The following is a 14,906-nucleotide window of genomic DNA, read 5'->3' on the forward strand; positions in this document are numbered from 1 at the left end:
AGATACACATACTGTATGCTTTGCAGTTTTTAAAGAGGAGCTTGGTATGGTGGGAAAAGCATTGCACAGGGCATCAGAGGCCTAGTTATGGTCTTAGCTTCATCTCTCATTAGCTGTGTGACCTTGGGTAAATCACAACTCTCTTGGCCTCAGTTTAGCTTTTTCTAAAATGAGGACATTGGACCAGTTTGACTCTAGGGTGTTTTTTGGTTTATTGACTCTGAAAAAAGACATGAAGATGGTAGAGAACTGGCATGTGAGCAGGAGGAAAAAGAGTTCGATTGTGGGGGCAAAACTACACAAAAGGGGATTCTGGAACTCTGAGATGAACTTTGTCAAATTTATGATTTTGCTGAAGGTCAGCAACTAAATAGAAGCTTGATGCTGAGATATTTTGTATTCGTACATATGTGAAGAGCATTAGAAATATAACTGTTCTGCTTTGTGATATGATACAGCTAATGAGGAACATTGTTTGCTCTTTTAAGAAGTTTCCTTTGTTTAAATGCTATAGAAAAACTGCTTTAAGTTCTCTCTGGTATCATTTATGCACTTTGAAAGACACAATATAACTCTTAACTGTTTCAATACCTTGAGTTCCCTTGTAAAGAACTAAGTGTACTATAAATAGTACACTTGAAAAGGCTGGGGGACAGAGGATACCTTATTTATAGGTCTCATCGTACAGATTGGTTTTATTTTGAAGGTTTCCCAGAAAATATGAGTCAGGTAATACTCATCTCTTCTAGAAGGTTAGAATAATTTTAGCATGCTATCCAAGACACAGATTTATTCCAGAACTTCTAAATTCTGTCAAGCCCTTCCCAGATTAGATATAATACTGGAACTGGACTGTTTATTTGGAAGACATTCAGATTGGGTTAACCTGTTATGTTGCTAAATCTCCAAGAACTGCTCAGTCAGGACTTAGTTTGTCCTTAGGACCTTGGGTCTGGTAAGATTCCAAAAAGCTTTGTTAGAGTAGGGAACAGGAATCTATTGGCCCTAGCATATTCCTGCCTATATTTTGGCTTTCATTTGGAAAGTGCATAATGCATATTTAGGAAATTGCTTACTGAATTTCCCGTTGAGTATTATGTTTAATCATTACTGTTATAGTTTAGGCAGCAGTAAACAACTTATGGAAGAGGAAATTGTATTAATTTCTAAAAGTTAAGAAGACAGTAGTAAGTATCATGCATATTAATTACAGTCAATTGTGAAATTTGCTATATATCAAATTTACTATATCCATATATTGTGAAATATATGGATAAATAAACTTCATCCAACTCATTTCTTTTTCAAAGCATCTCTTTTTTAAAAGATTCAATGGGACTTTAAAATCTGAGAATACTTCTCTTCCATCATTTTTTTCTCCAGTATCAGTTACCACACTTATTCTTTTTGCTTTTTTTTCTTTCATGGTTTTGATTTTCCTCAGTAGCTGGTAATCTTTAAATGAAGGACCATGTTAAGGAGTATCTGGGTATCCTGTGCAGTTGAATAGATCTTTTTAACCATAAGATCTCACTCTAGAATAATCACTAGATTTGTGTAAGTTCTTGAATCCCACACATTTGTGAACTTCCCTTTAGGGTAAGTGAAAGGGAAAGTCACTCAGTGACTGCCAAAATAAGACTTTACTTTCAGGGGTAGAAAGACTTTGTTTTCATTTGTGCCAGGTGAAACTGCCATTTCTTTTTTCCCTCTGATTCTTATGTAGAGGTGGTTAATAATCTCTATAGATAAAACACCCACACTTTCCACCCTTTTTTGACAAATACTCTATTTTGTTTGGAGAACAGTTCCTTAGGCTCTAGCTGAGGATTTCTTTAGCCAGATGCTCTGTACATGTTTATGTTCATGACAGAAGTGGGAGTGGGTGGGTTTGTTGGTATTCCAAAAATAGCTGTTGAGTAGACAGATCTTTGATTATACACTACTTGATTCAGCACAGTTCACCGTAGTCCATGCTTGCTCATTGTATGCACTGACCCAGCATGGAGTAAGATGGCATTCAGTCAGAAAGAATTGCTGGCTTTGAGTGCAGCATCTCTCTTGCAGTTCTGAGCTGCAGTTCTCTCTGCTCAGGGTTATCTCAGTAAGATCCCATCAGCTTTTCAGCTGCTTGAACTTCATCAGAAGTGTTGGTCAGTTGATGATAACTCTTTTGTTAGGATTTTCATGAATATACTCATTTGTGTGTATTTTTATTGCTTCACCCATTGAATCTTGGAAAGAAGGTGAAACAAATGCAACCTACTTACCGTCTTGAACAGACACCTTCTCTGATGTTTTTCATGTAGAAAAGTTATTGCTTGTTTGTTTATTTACCAATCTTTGTTTTTGAAATTTTATAAATTTCAAACCAAGTATTTTTAGTTTGTATGGCATCTTTCTCTTTAAAAATTATGAAGTGTCTTATGTCCAAAAGACAGGCAATAACAAATGCTGGCAGGAATGTGGAGAAAAGGGAACCCTTGTACATTGTTGGTGGGAATGTAAATTAGTACAACCACTGTGGAAAACAGTTTGGAGGTTCCTAAAAAAACTAAAAATTGAGCTACCATATGATCCAGCAGTCCTACTGTTGGGTATGTTTCCAAAAGAAAGGAAGTCAGGACATGGAAGAGATATCTGCATCCCTATGTTTGTTGCAGCACTGTTTACAATAGCTAAGATTTGGGAACAACCTAAGTGTCCATTAACAGATGAATGGATAAAGAAAATGTGGTACATATACACAGTGGAGTAGTATTCAGCCATAAAAAAGGATGAGATCCAGTCATTTGCAACAACATGAATGAACTGGAGATCACATTAACCGAAATAAGCCAGGAATGGAAAAACACATATCGCATGTTCTCACTTATTTGTGGGATCTAAAAATCAAATCAATTGAACTCATAGACATAGAGAGTAGGAGGATGGTTATCAGAGGCTGAGAAGGGTAGTGGGGGGTTGAGGGGAGGTGGAGATGGTTAATGGGTACAAAAAAATAGAAAGAATGAATGAAACCTACCATTTGATAGCACAATAGGGTGACTATAGTCAATAATAAATTAATTGTATATTTTAAAATAATGTAAGTGGATTGTTTGTAATTCAAAAGATAAATGCTTGAGGGGATGGATACGCCGTTGTCCATGATGTGCTTATTACACATTGCATGCCTGTATCAAAACAGCTCATGTACCCCATAAATACCTATACCTACTAGGTACCCACAAAAATTTAAAATTAATAAAAAATTTTAAAGCAAAAAATTAATAAAACTCAAAAAAACCTGAAACATTTCAGATATCCCCAAAATAATAGGAACTAATATTACCAACATTTGTATATATCTTTTATTTTATCTGTTGCTGTCTCAAGTTTTGTGTTGGATATTTCATATATTAGTTTTCAGTCTTTTAAATTTTCTCATAAAAGCATTTAAGCCTGTAAATTTCCCTCTAAAAGTCACTTCAGCTTCTTCCCATAAGTCTTGAAATTTAGTATTTTTCTTATTATTTAGTTCTAAACCTTTTCTAAGTTCCATGTTTTACTGTGATTTCTTTTGTGATCCATGTGTTATTTAGAAGTACACCTTAACATTTTGAAATGTATGGATTTTTTATTCTATGGCCATTCTTTTCTAATTAATTGCATTGTGACCAGTAAATGTAGATTATGTGTAATTGGTACTTTAACATTTGCTGAGGTTTTTATTTACTTATTTATTGCCTGGTATGTGGTCAGTATCTATAGTTGATGCTTACTATCAATGTATTTGTCTAGTATTTGTCAGTATTTTGAAGCTATGTTTCTAGAAGCATACAAGTTTAAAATTAATATATCTTCTTGGTAATTGTTCCTTTTATTGTTATGTATTAACTCTCTTTATTACTAACTCCTTCATTAAGCAAGTATTTTATGAGCATGGGCTATATGCCAGGCATTGTTCTAGGTAGTTGGGATATAACAGGACACTAATAATACTTATTACCTTAATGTTTATTTAATGTTAATACCAGGCTTTTCTGGTTATTTTTCTTTGGTATATCTTTTTTATTTCCTAACCTTTTTAGAAAAATTTTTAATTTGATATAATTTCAGAAAATGTTGTAATAATAGTATAAAGAATTCCCAGTACAAAATGCACCCGGATTCTCTAAATGATAACATTTTGCTACATCTGCTTTATCTTCTCTCTTGCTTACTTTCTCCCTTTTTCCTTCTCCATATATCAGTTAATATATACTTTTTTTCAACCATTTAAGAGTAAGTTGCTGGCATAATGCCTCTTTATTGCCACATACTTCGGTATGTATTTCCTAAAAACAAGGAATTGTCTTATAACAACAGTACCACTATCAAACTCAGGAAATTAACATTGATATGATGCCATTTATCTAATCTATAGATCTTATTTGGATTTTGCCATTTGTCCCAATAATGTTCTTTATAGCAAAAGAAAATACAAGATCATGCATTGCATTCAGTTGTTATACCTCCTTAGTCTTCTTTAATCTAGAAGAGTCTTTTTTTGTATTTCATGACATTGACATTTGTGAAGAGTATGGCAGGAATGTCAGAGAAAAGATGCTGAGTTTTTTTCAGTGTATATGAAGTACGTATTCTTTAACTTCCAACCTTTTTCTTATAAAGAATGCATAGCCCCCTTTTTAAACATATAATCTGAGAATCTGTCTTATTACCAGAGACTTTAGTCTATTGTACTAATTGTAATTACTGATATGTTTAGATTTTTTACTTAGATGTTATTTCATGCTTCCTATTTGTTATATTTTCCCTATGTTTTTATTTTCTTCTGTCTTATTTTGGGTTGATAGTGTTTTCTCTGTTCTTTCTTATTCACTTTAATGCTTACTCTTAGCATTTTAAAATATACACTTGACTTAAATCACAGAGTTAATACACATCTCTACCCTCTTATCAGATAAGGACCTTAGAATCATTTAATACAGTAACCTTTCCATTTTACATGTTTTTGTTGCCTAGTATTTTCTTTTTATTCTTTTACCCCCAAAATTAGACATTTTAATTGCTATTGTTTCCAGTCAGTGCTTATTTGGATTTGCCCACATGCTTGTTTGGGTTCACCACTCCTTTCTGCATCTCTGTCTATCCTTCTTCCCAAAATATATCATTTAGAAAAAGTTTCCTTGAGATAACTCTGAAGTCTCTCAGTTTTTGTTTATCAAAAAATGAGTTTATTTTGCTTTTATTCATGATTGATGGTTTGACTTGACTGACAGTTATTTTTTTCCCAGACGTTTGAATATCATATTCCATTGCCTTTGAGCTTCTGTTATTGTCATTAAAATGTCTACTATCATTTGTGTGTGTCTAGGGTATCTTCTTTTCCTTCCTCTGGTTGCCTTTAAGATTGTAAGATTTCTTTTTGAAGTCCTTCAGATTTACTATGATATGTTTAGGTGTGGAACTATCTTATTTTATTAATTTGAAACAGACATTTTCCATATTCCAACTCTGAAATCTAGATATGTCTTACAATCTATAGCATGCTTAAATCAATGTTATACAGGCTACAGCAATTTCATTGCCTAAATATATGTGGACTTGGTTATGCTGTTTGTACTATTGTCATTTCAGTTGTTGGTACTGTATATTTTGAGTTTAATCACTGTTCAAAATACATTTTAAAATATTACACCATGATTTGGCATTGAAATGAAACATTCTGTTCACAAAGTTATGGAAATAGGGCAGCAAAGACATTAAGTTCAATATTAGTGAGACAAATTATTTTTCACTGGAAGAATGGCTGCAATTCTACCTTCTCTTGCTAATTAACAATCAAATACTTTAAAAGGAAGATAGCCATGTATTACTGAAGCTGTATTACATTTGTTACTGAGATAGATTCAGAGAGATTTTGCCTATCATGTGTCAAGCAATGCAACTGAAGGCAGAAGAAATTGAGGAAACCGCTTGGAATAGATGAAAGAAATTTCAAAATAACAAGAAGCTGTGTGAACAATTCATGTTGGTGCTTTCTTTATCTTATAGTATCAAAACATACAGAATGGGTATCAGTATTTGGAAGAAAATCCCATATACAATAATGGAACACACTTTTAGGATATACTGCATCATCAATGTTCTTAATGGCATAGAAGACAATATTGTGTGAAAAGCATGGACATTATTAGTTGAAAAGTGATTGAGAAGTTTAAATCTAAATATGAAGACTTTTCCTTCATACTTTATTGAGGGATAATTTAGGTACAATAAAATACACAATCAACTGTACAGTTCAATAGCTTCTATTTAATCTGAGTAATTTCATGTGACTGATATTTCTATCACCTCAGAAAGTTTCCTTGTGCCTCTTTCTAGTCAGTACCCTCCCCTGCCCCACAGGTATTCTGACTTCTATCCCTGTGGATTAATTTTGCCTGTTTTTGAAAAGTACATATATAAAGATTATGTACTCTTGTATATTCAACATAATGTCTTGATATTCATCCATTTTGTTGTGCATATCAGTAGTTTAAAAAATTACTGAGCTGTATTCCATTGTTGAAATATCATACAATTTGCTTATTCATTTTTCTGTTCACAGGCACATTGGTTATTTCCAATTTTTGGCTCTTACAAATAAAGCTGCTGTGGATATTCTTGCAGTTTTTAAAAATTATTTATTTATTTAGAGATAGGGTCTCATTATGTTGCCCAGGCTCGTTTTGAACTCCTGGGCTCAACTGATCCTCCTGCCTCAGTCTCCCAAAGTTCTGGAATTACAGGCATGAGCCACCAAACATGGCCATAGTTTTAAGTTTACATATATATTTTGGTGGACAAATGCTCTCATTTCTCTTAGGTAAATATGTAGGAGTGTTATTACTGAGCCATAGGGTAGGTGGATATCTAAATTTGTTAGAAACTACCAGTTTTTTTGTTTTTTATTTTTTATTTTTATTATACTTTAAGTTTTAGGGTACATGTGCACAACGTGTAGGTTAGTTACATATGTATACATGTGCCATGTTGGTGTGCTGCACCCATTAACTTGTCATTTAATATTAGGTATATCTCCTAATGCTATCCCTACCCCTTCCCCCCACCCCACAACAGGCCCCGGTGTGTGATGTTCCCCTTCCTGTGTCCATGTGTTCTCATTGCTCAATTCCCACCTATGAGTGAGAACATGCGGTGTTTGGTTTTTTGTCCTTGAGATAGTTTGCAGAGAATGATGGTTTAAATTTTTGCAATCTACTCATCTGACAAAGGGCTAATATCCAGAATCTACAAAGAACTCAAACAAATTTACAAGGAAAAAACAAACAACCCCACCAAAAATTGGGCAAAGGATATGAACAGACACTTCTCAAAAGAAGACATTTATGCAGCCAACAGACACATGAAAAAATGCTTATCATCACTGGCCATCAGAGAAATGCAAATCAAAACCACAATGAGATACCATCTCACACCAGTTAGAATGGCGATCATTAAAAAGTCAGGAAACAACAGGTGCTGGAGAGGATGTGGAGAAACTACCAGTTTTATGAAGTGATTATACCATTTTATGCTCCCAGCAGCAATAGAGAGTTCTCATTGCTCAAAATCCTTGCCAAAGTTTGTCAGTCTTTATAATTTTAGCAATTCTATGATTCTCATTGTGCTTTTAGTTTGCATTTTCTTTATTACTAATGATGCTGAACATCTTTTCAAGCATCTTTTCATCTTTTATGAAGTATCAGTTCAAATCTGTTACCTGTTTGAAAAAATTAGGTTATCTTTTTATCATTCTAGATGCAGGTCCTTTGTTTGATATATATATATTGAGTGTATTTTCTCCATGTAAAAAGGCTTGCCTTTTTACTCTCTTAACAGTGTTTTTGATATGTAGAAACTTCTAATTTTAGTGAAGCTCAGTTTAGCAATTTGTTTTTGTTAGTTGTTATTATCTTTTGTGTTCTGTCTGAGAAATCTTTGCCTGTCCAATATCATGACTATGTTCACCTACATTTTCCTCCAGAAGGTTTATAGTTTTACCTTTCTATTTAGATATGTGATTCATTTTTATTTTCATTTATTTGTTTATTTATTTGAGACAGAGTTTCGCTCTGTTGCCCAGGTTGGAGTGCAGTGGCTCGAACGTAGCACACTGCAGCCTTGACCTCCTGGGCTGAAGCAATCCTCCCACCTCAGCCTTCCGTGTAGCTGGGACTACAGGCACATGCCACCACACCTGGCTAATTTTTTTATTTTTTGTAGAGATGGGGTCTTGCCATGTTGCCTAGGCTGGTCTCAAACACCTGGGCTCAAGTGATCCTCCCATCTTGGCCTCCTACAGTGTCAGAGTTTACAGGCATGAGCCACCATGCCCAGCCTGTCATCCATTTTTAATTAAGTTTGTGTATGCTGTGAGGTAGGGGATCATAGTTCATTTTTCCCACATAGGGATATCTATTTTCTTCATTATCTTTTATTTAAAAAACTTGCTTTCCCCACTGAATTAAACTGTTGTCTTTGTTGAAATCGAGTACTAATCAAATGGATCTTTTTTCTGGACCCTCTATTCTGTTCCATCTATTCGTCTACTTACTATATACCAGATCCAGTCACATCTTTAGGCTCCACTTTTAGTTCTAGCTCTTTTGCCCTTCTACCGCATCTATATAGTAAGCAGAGATATTCTGGAAGTTCAACAAATTTATTTTGTGTAACTTACTTTTTATGTATGCATAAAAATGATATTCAGTAAAAAAAAATCTGGTTAAGTAAGTCTAAAAGAGCTCTTTCAGTAATAAACACAAATTTTAAGTGATATATTATTCTACCATGTTAATTTTAAGTTTATTTTCCCCAAGTGCCGAATAAAATAGTTGTAAGATAATGTTAGATTTAATAAAATGTGGTAATTTTATTAGCATACCTAATATTTGTGTTTCCTAAATCTGCAGATTCATAACTTTCATTTATTTATTTATTTATTTTCTTTTATTTATTTATTTATTTATTTATTTTTGAAACAGAGTTTCACTCTTGTTGCCTATGCTGGAGTGCAATTGCAGTCTTGGCTCACTGCAAGCTCCACCTCCCGGGTTCAAGTAATTCTCCTGCCTCAGCCTCCCGAGTAGCTGGGATTACAGATGTGCACTACCATGCCTGGCTAATTTTGTATTTTTAGTAGAAATGGGGTTTCACCACATTGGTCAGGCTGGTCTCGAACTCCTGATCTCAAATGATCCACCCGCCTTGGCCTCCCAAAGTATTGGGATTACAGGCATGAGCCCCCGTGCCTGGCACATATCTTTCATTTATTATGGGAACATTCTGAGTCTTTATATTTTCAAATATTGCACTTCCATTTTATCTCTTTCTACTTCTTAAACACCTGCTAGATATAGTATGGACCTTTTCATTCTATTCTTTGTTTCTATAATTTTCATCATTCTTATTTCTCTCTGCTTCATTTCTTCATTCTTATCACTTATCTGGTTCTACCTTTGAATTCACTAACTTTATCCTCAATTTATCTAATATGATTTTCAGTCCATCCATTGAGTTTTTAAAAATGACCGTAGTTTTTTCTTTGTAGAAGTTCTACATGAATTTTTTTCATAAATGCCCAGATGTCTTTATTTCTAATGCAGGTATACCTTAGAGATACTGTGGGTTCAGTTCCAGAGCACCACAATAAAGCAAATGTAGGAATAAATGTAGGAATGAGTTACATGAAGTTTTTAGTTTCCCAGTACATATAAAAGTTATGTTTACACTATACTGTAGTCTATTAAATGTGCTATAGCATTATGTCTAAAAAAACTATGTACATACCTTAATTCAAAAATACTTTAGTAATAAAAAATGCTTACATATAAAAGTTATGTTTACACTATACTGTAGTCTATTAAATGTGCTATAGCATTATGTCTAAAAAAACTATGTACATACCTTAATTCAAAAATACTTTAGTAATAAAAAATGCTAATGATCATCTGATCTTTCAGCAAGTTGTAATCTTTTTGCTGGTGGAGGGAGGGTCTTGCCGTGATGTTAATGGCTGCTGACAGATCAAGGTGATGGTTGCTGAAGGTTGGGATGGCTGTGGCGTAAAACTCAGACAAAAATGAAGTTTGCCTCATTGACCCTTCTTTTCATGAAAGATTTCTCTGTAGCATGAGATACTGTTTGATAGCATTTTACTTACAGTAAGACTTCTTTCAGAATTGAAATCCGTCCTCTCAAACCCTGCTGGTGCTTTATCAACTAAGTTAATGTGATATTCTAAATTGTTTGTTGTCATTTCAGCCATGTTCATAGCATCTTTTCACCAGGAGCAGTTTCCATCTTAAGAAACTATTTTCTTTCCTCATCCGTAAGAAGTGACTCCTCATCTATTCAAGTTTGGTCATGAGATTGCAGCCATTCAGTCACATCTTTAGGCTCCACTTTTAGTTCTAGTTCTTTTGCCCTTTCTACCACATCTGCAGTTCCTTCCTTCACTGAAGTCTTGAACCCCTCAAAGTCATCCATGAGGGTTGGGATCAACTTCCTCCAAACTCCTGTTAATGTTGATATTTTGACCTCCTCCCATGAATCATGAATGTTCTTAATAGCATCTAGGATGGTCAATTCTTTCTAGAAAGTTTTCAGTCTACTTTGCCAAGATCCAGTAGAGGAATCACGATTTAAGGCAGCTAAAGCCTTATGAAATGTATATCTTATATAATAATCCTTGAAAGTTGATATTACTCCTTGCTCCATGGACTGCAGAATGGATGTTGTGTTAGCAGGCATGAAAACAACATTAATCTCCTTCTACATCTCCATCTGGGCTCTTGGGTGACCAAGTGCATTGTTAATAAGCAGTAATATTTTGAAAGGAAAATTTTTTCCTGAGCAGATCTCAATGGTGGGCTTAAAATATTCAGTAAACCATGCTGCAGACAGATATACTGTCATCAGCATACAACTTTGTTGTTCTGTTTATAGAGCACAGGCACAGTAGATTTAGCACAATTCTTAAGGGCCATAGGATTTTCACAATGGCAGAGGAGCATTGGCTTCATCTTAATGTCAACAACTTTGTTAGCTCCTAACGAGAGAGTCAGCATGTGTTTTGAAGCTTTGAAGTTAGTTATTGACTTCTCCTCTCCATCTATAAAAGTCCTAGATGGTATCTTCTTCCAATAGAAGGCTGTTTCTCTATATTGAAAATCTGTTGTTTAGGGTAGCCACCTTCATCAGTTATCTTAGCTGGATTATCTAGGTAACTTGCTGCAGCTTTGACATCAGCACTTGCTGCTACTTCACCTTGCACTTTTATGTTCTGGAGATGGCTTCTGTCCTTAAACCTCATGAACCAACCTCTGCTAGCTTCTAGCTTTTCTTCTGCAGCTTCCTTATCTCTCTCAGCCTTCATAGAATTGTTGAGAGTTAAGGCCTTGTTCTGGATTAGGCTTTGGCTTAAGAGAATACTGTGGCTGGTTTGATCTTTCCAGACCATTCAAACTTTCTTCCTATTGTTTTTATTTATTAATTGTGTGTTCCACTGGAGTAGCACTTTTGATTTTCTCCAAGAACTTTTCCTTTGCATCATAACTTGGCTAGCTGGTGAAAGAGGCCTGGTTTTCAGCCTATCTCAGCTTTCAACATGCCTTTCTCACTAAGCTTAACCATTTCTAGCTTTTGATTCTAAGTGAGAGACTTGTAACTCATTTTTTCACTTGAGCACTTAGAGACCATTGTAGGGGTTATTAATTGGCCTAGTTTTAATATTGTTGTGCCTCGAGGCAAAGGTAGGACCAAGGAGAGGGAGAGAGATGGGGGAAGTGCCAGTGAGTGGAGCAGTCAGAACACACATTTGTTGATTAAGTTTGCAACCTTCTATGGGCACAGTTTGTGATGCCCCAAAACAATTACAATAGTAATATGACAGATCACTGATCACAGATAATCATAACAAATATAATAATAATAAAATTTGAAATATTGTGAGAACTACAAAAATGTGACCTAGAGACGAAGTGAGCACATGCTGTTGGAAAAATGGCACTGACTTGGTTGATACAGGATTGCCACAAACCTTCAATTTGTAAAATTTTAAAAAAAGCACAATATCTGCAAAGCATGATTAAACGCATGCATGTACCTTATTTTTTCTTGTTTTTAATTTTTTTCATTGCTCTTATAAATTTAAAGATAAATATTCCATAGTCTTTATCAAGTTACTATATTTTCTTAATTTTTTGGCATTTCCTCATCTGTTGCCTGAAAGTTCTACTGACTGTTACTCATGGTAATTTTTTCTTTATAGTTTAATAGTTTGGAATAGTCAGGATGTTGCAAAGCCTGAGTTGAATTCGTGTCCTTCTAGACAGTTTTGCCAGGAGTGTTAGGGTCATGAATGCCAGGTACCATTTTTTATGAGGGGTCTTTTTAGATTATGTTTGTGATGTAAATTTGAACTGTAAATTCCAGTGAGGGAAAGCCTATGGTTATGAAATTGAGGCTTTTTATTGATTTCCTCAAAGCTGTTAAATCTAGTTCTCCTAGATTATAAAGACTGGACATTTCCCTAATTAGTCAGCATATCAGTGCCTTCTTACTGGTCTGGTTTTAAGTTCCCTTTCAGTTTTTGCTCTGGGGTATTAAAACAGTGTGTAGAAGAAAATCAGACTGGTGAATTGACTGATATCTATTGCTGTGTAATGGGTAGTAAACAAGTACAAAAACCAGGTAAACCCATTAATGCCTTTGGATAACTGCCAAATAATGGACTTTTTTCACTGGCATTTATATATATGATTAGAGTTTTAATATGATGGCTTGCAGCTATTAGTCCTCATATAATAAGTGTCTGTGTCACAAAGTGATAGGTGAAGCAAGTAGTTATTTTGGAATTAATTTAATAAGTCTTTTTTTTAAAAAAGGAATACTTCATTGTTTTTTGTTTCCAAGCTTGTTTGATGTTTTGTGAATGAATCTGTTTACAGCTCTCAAAGTTAGAATAATTACCCCTATATATTTTTACTCTAACTTGTTTTGTATGAAAGCCTACATAGTAAAAATGAGAGTAGCTATGATTTTATTATGGACATCTTTGCCCTACTTGTTGCATGTCAAAATCCTTGGTGCATGTCAAAATCTGTTCACCTTTCTTCTTCCTTATTCCTCTAGAGGAAGCTGCTCTAAAAATAGCTCCAGTGATAGATATTCCCCACGTGATCAGATTGCTGAATCATTTAGTTCTTTTCTTTTCTTTTTTCTTTCTCTCTTTTTTTTTTTTTTTTTGAGATGGAGTCTTGCTCTGTTGCCCAGGCTAGAGTACAGAGGTGCAATCTTGGCTAACTGCAACCTCCGCCTCCCTCGTTCAAACAATTCTCCCGTCTCAGCCTCCCAAGTAGCTGGGACTATAGGCACACACCTCCGTGCCTGGCTAATTTTTGTATTTTTAGTAGAGATGGGGTTTCACCACACTGGTCAGGCTGGTCTCGAACTCCTGATCTCAAATGATGCACCCACCTCAGCCTCCCAAAGTGCTGGGATTACAGGCACGAGCCACCACACCTGGCCATTTAGTTCTTTTATGCAGTTTAGGGATACGGACAACAGTGCCTGAGCAGAGTAGGACAAGCATTTTTCTCAGAAAACAAATCAGTATTTTTTTGGAAAATAAAGAATTGTAATCCTTTCAAATAATCTTGTGGTAAATAATTTTTTCTATTTTTTAAAAGATTATATTTTCCAAATACATAAAATAGTTTTGAATTTTACTTCAAAAAATGTTTTGAATATTATTTTCAGTATTATGTTTTATTAAAAATAATAAATTTAAGATAATGAGGAAATTAATAACGAGCTATAAATATTCCCCTACATGTAAACATTTTATTTCATTTTTTTCCCTCTCATCTTAGGTATGTTAACATTCTGGCTTCTTTGTTATAGTTTCTCTGATGCTGAAATAGTTACCTCCAGAAAAGATATGTTAGGGGTATTTAATGCTTGACGGTAAAATAAATACTTTTTCTTAAATAGATGAGAATTTACCTTTCTTACATTATCCCTAACCCCCATTTCCACTTTCCCTGTCATTCCGAAATAATTTTTAGGTAAGCAGATTGTTGAGTGCTGGCTCCTGCAGAGTACCGCCAGAATGACTAGTTGATAAAGCAAAGGAGAAATTACTACTGGCAAGTAAAAGCACACTGCCTTGACATAGCCTTGGCTGTATCTTCAAAGGCAGAGACAGGAGATTTAGTTTGAAATTTCTTGGGGTTCTGGTTTAGGGTGGGTCTTTCAATGCAGGGGCTTAATGAAAATGGATACATTTATGATAGAATAGATTAGGATGGTTGACAAAGCAAGGTGAGGTTTTCAAAGTGAGTTTTGGACCATGATGTTAAACTTTTGTTTTCCCTGAGATTAATAGCTGTCTCAATTTAGGGCTTGTTTAACTATCATTAATGTCCAAACTCTCCAACAAAACCCTAAAATCCCTTTCTGTATAGGCAAAGACTTCAGGTGATCTGTGTTTCATTTTTACCTCTTGGAGATACCCTTCTAGAGCCTCCTGTCCCCTGTCTAATGAAGTCTGCTTGCATTTAGCCCTGCTATACAGATTTCATCCTTGGATTTCTCTTTGCCTCTCCTAGATGATGAATTGTACTCCCTGAATCTTATATATATCCCATCTTTTGTTTACTCTCTTATATTAGAGGAGCCATCCCCTAGTAGTTTTTAACAGGTCTTTCTTCTGTAAATAATGCATGCATAGATAATTGATACGGTAAATACGGTGTTTTCTTTTTGTCTATTATAATGCTAGAATTTTGTTACAAAAGTATATCACAGAATTGCTAAAAAATTAGAGAAAAGTTAACATTTTCTTACAGAAGTGAAATTTGGAACAACGAAAA

General features: G+C 34.6%; 1 protein-coding gene across 10 annotated transcripts in view; it reads left to right on the top strand.

The window, feature by feature from the left end:
* LRRC49 (leucine rich repeat containing 49) overlaps positions 1-14,906 on the top strand; it is a 159,450-nt gene that overhangs the window by 27,787 nt on the left and 116,757 nt on the right. The window lies entirely within an intron of this gene.

Source organism: Pan troglodytes, chromosome 16 (assembly GCF_028858775.2).
Source record: "Pan troglodytes isolate AG18354 chromosome 16, NHGRI_mPanTro3-v2.0_pri, whole genome shotgun sequence".
Lineage (NCBI taxonomy): Eukaryota > Metazoa > Chordata > Mammalia > Primates > Hominidae > Pan > Pan troglodytes.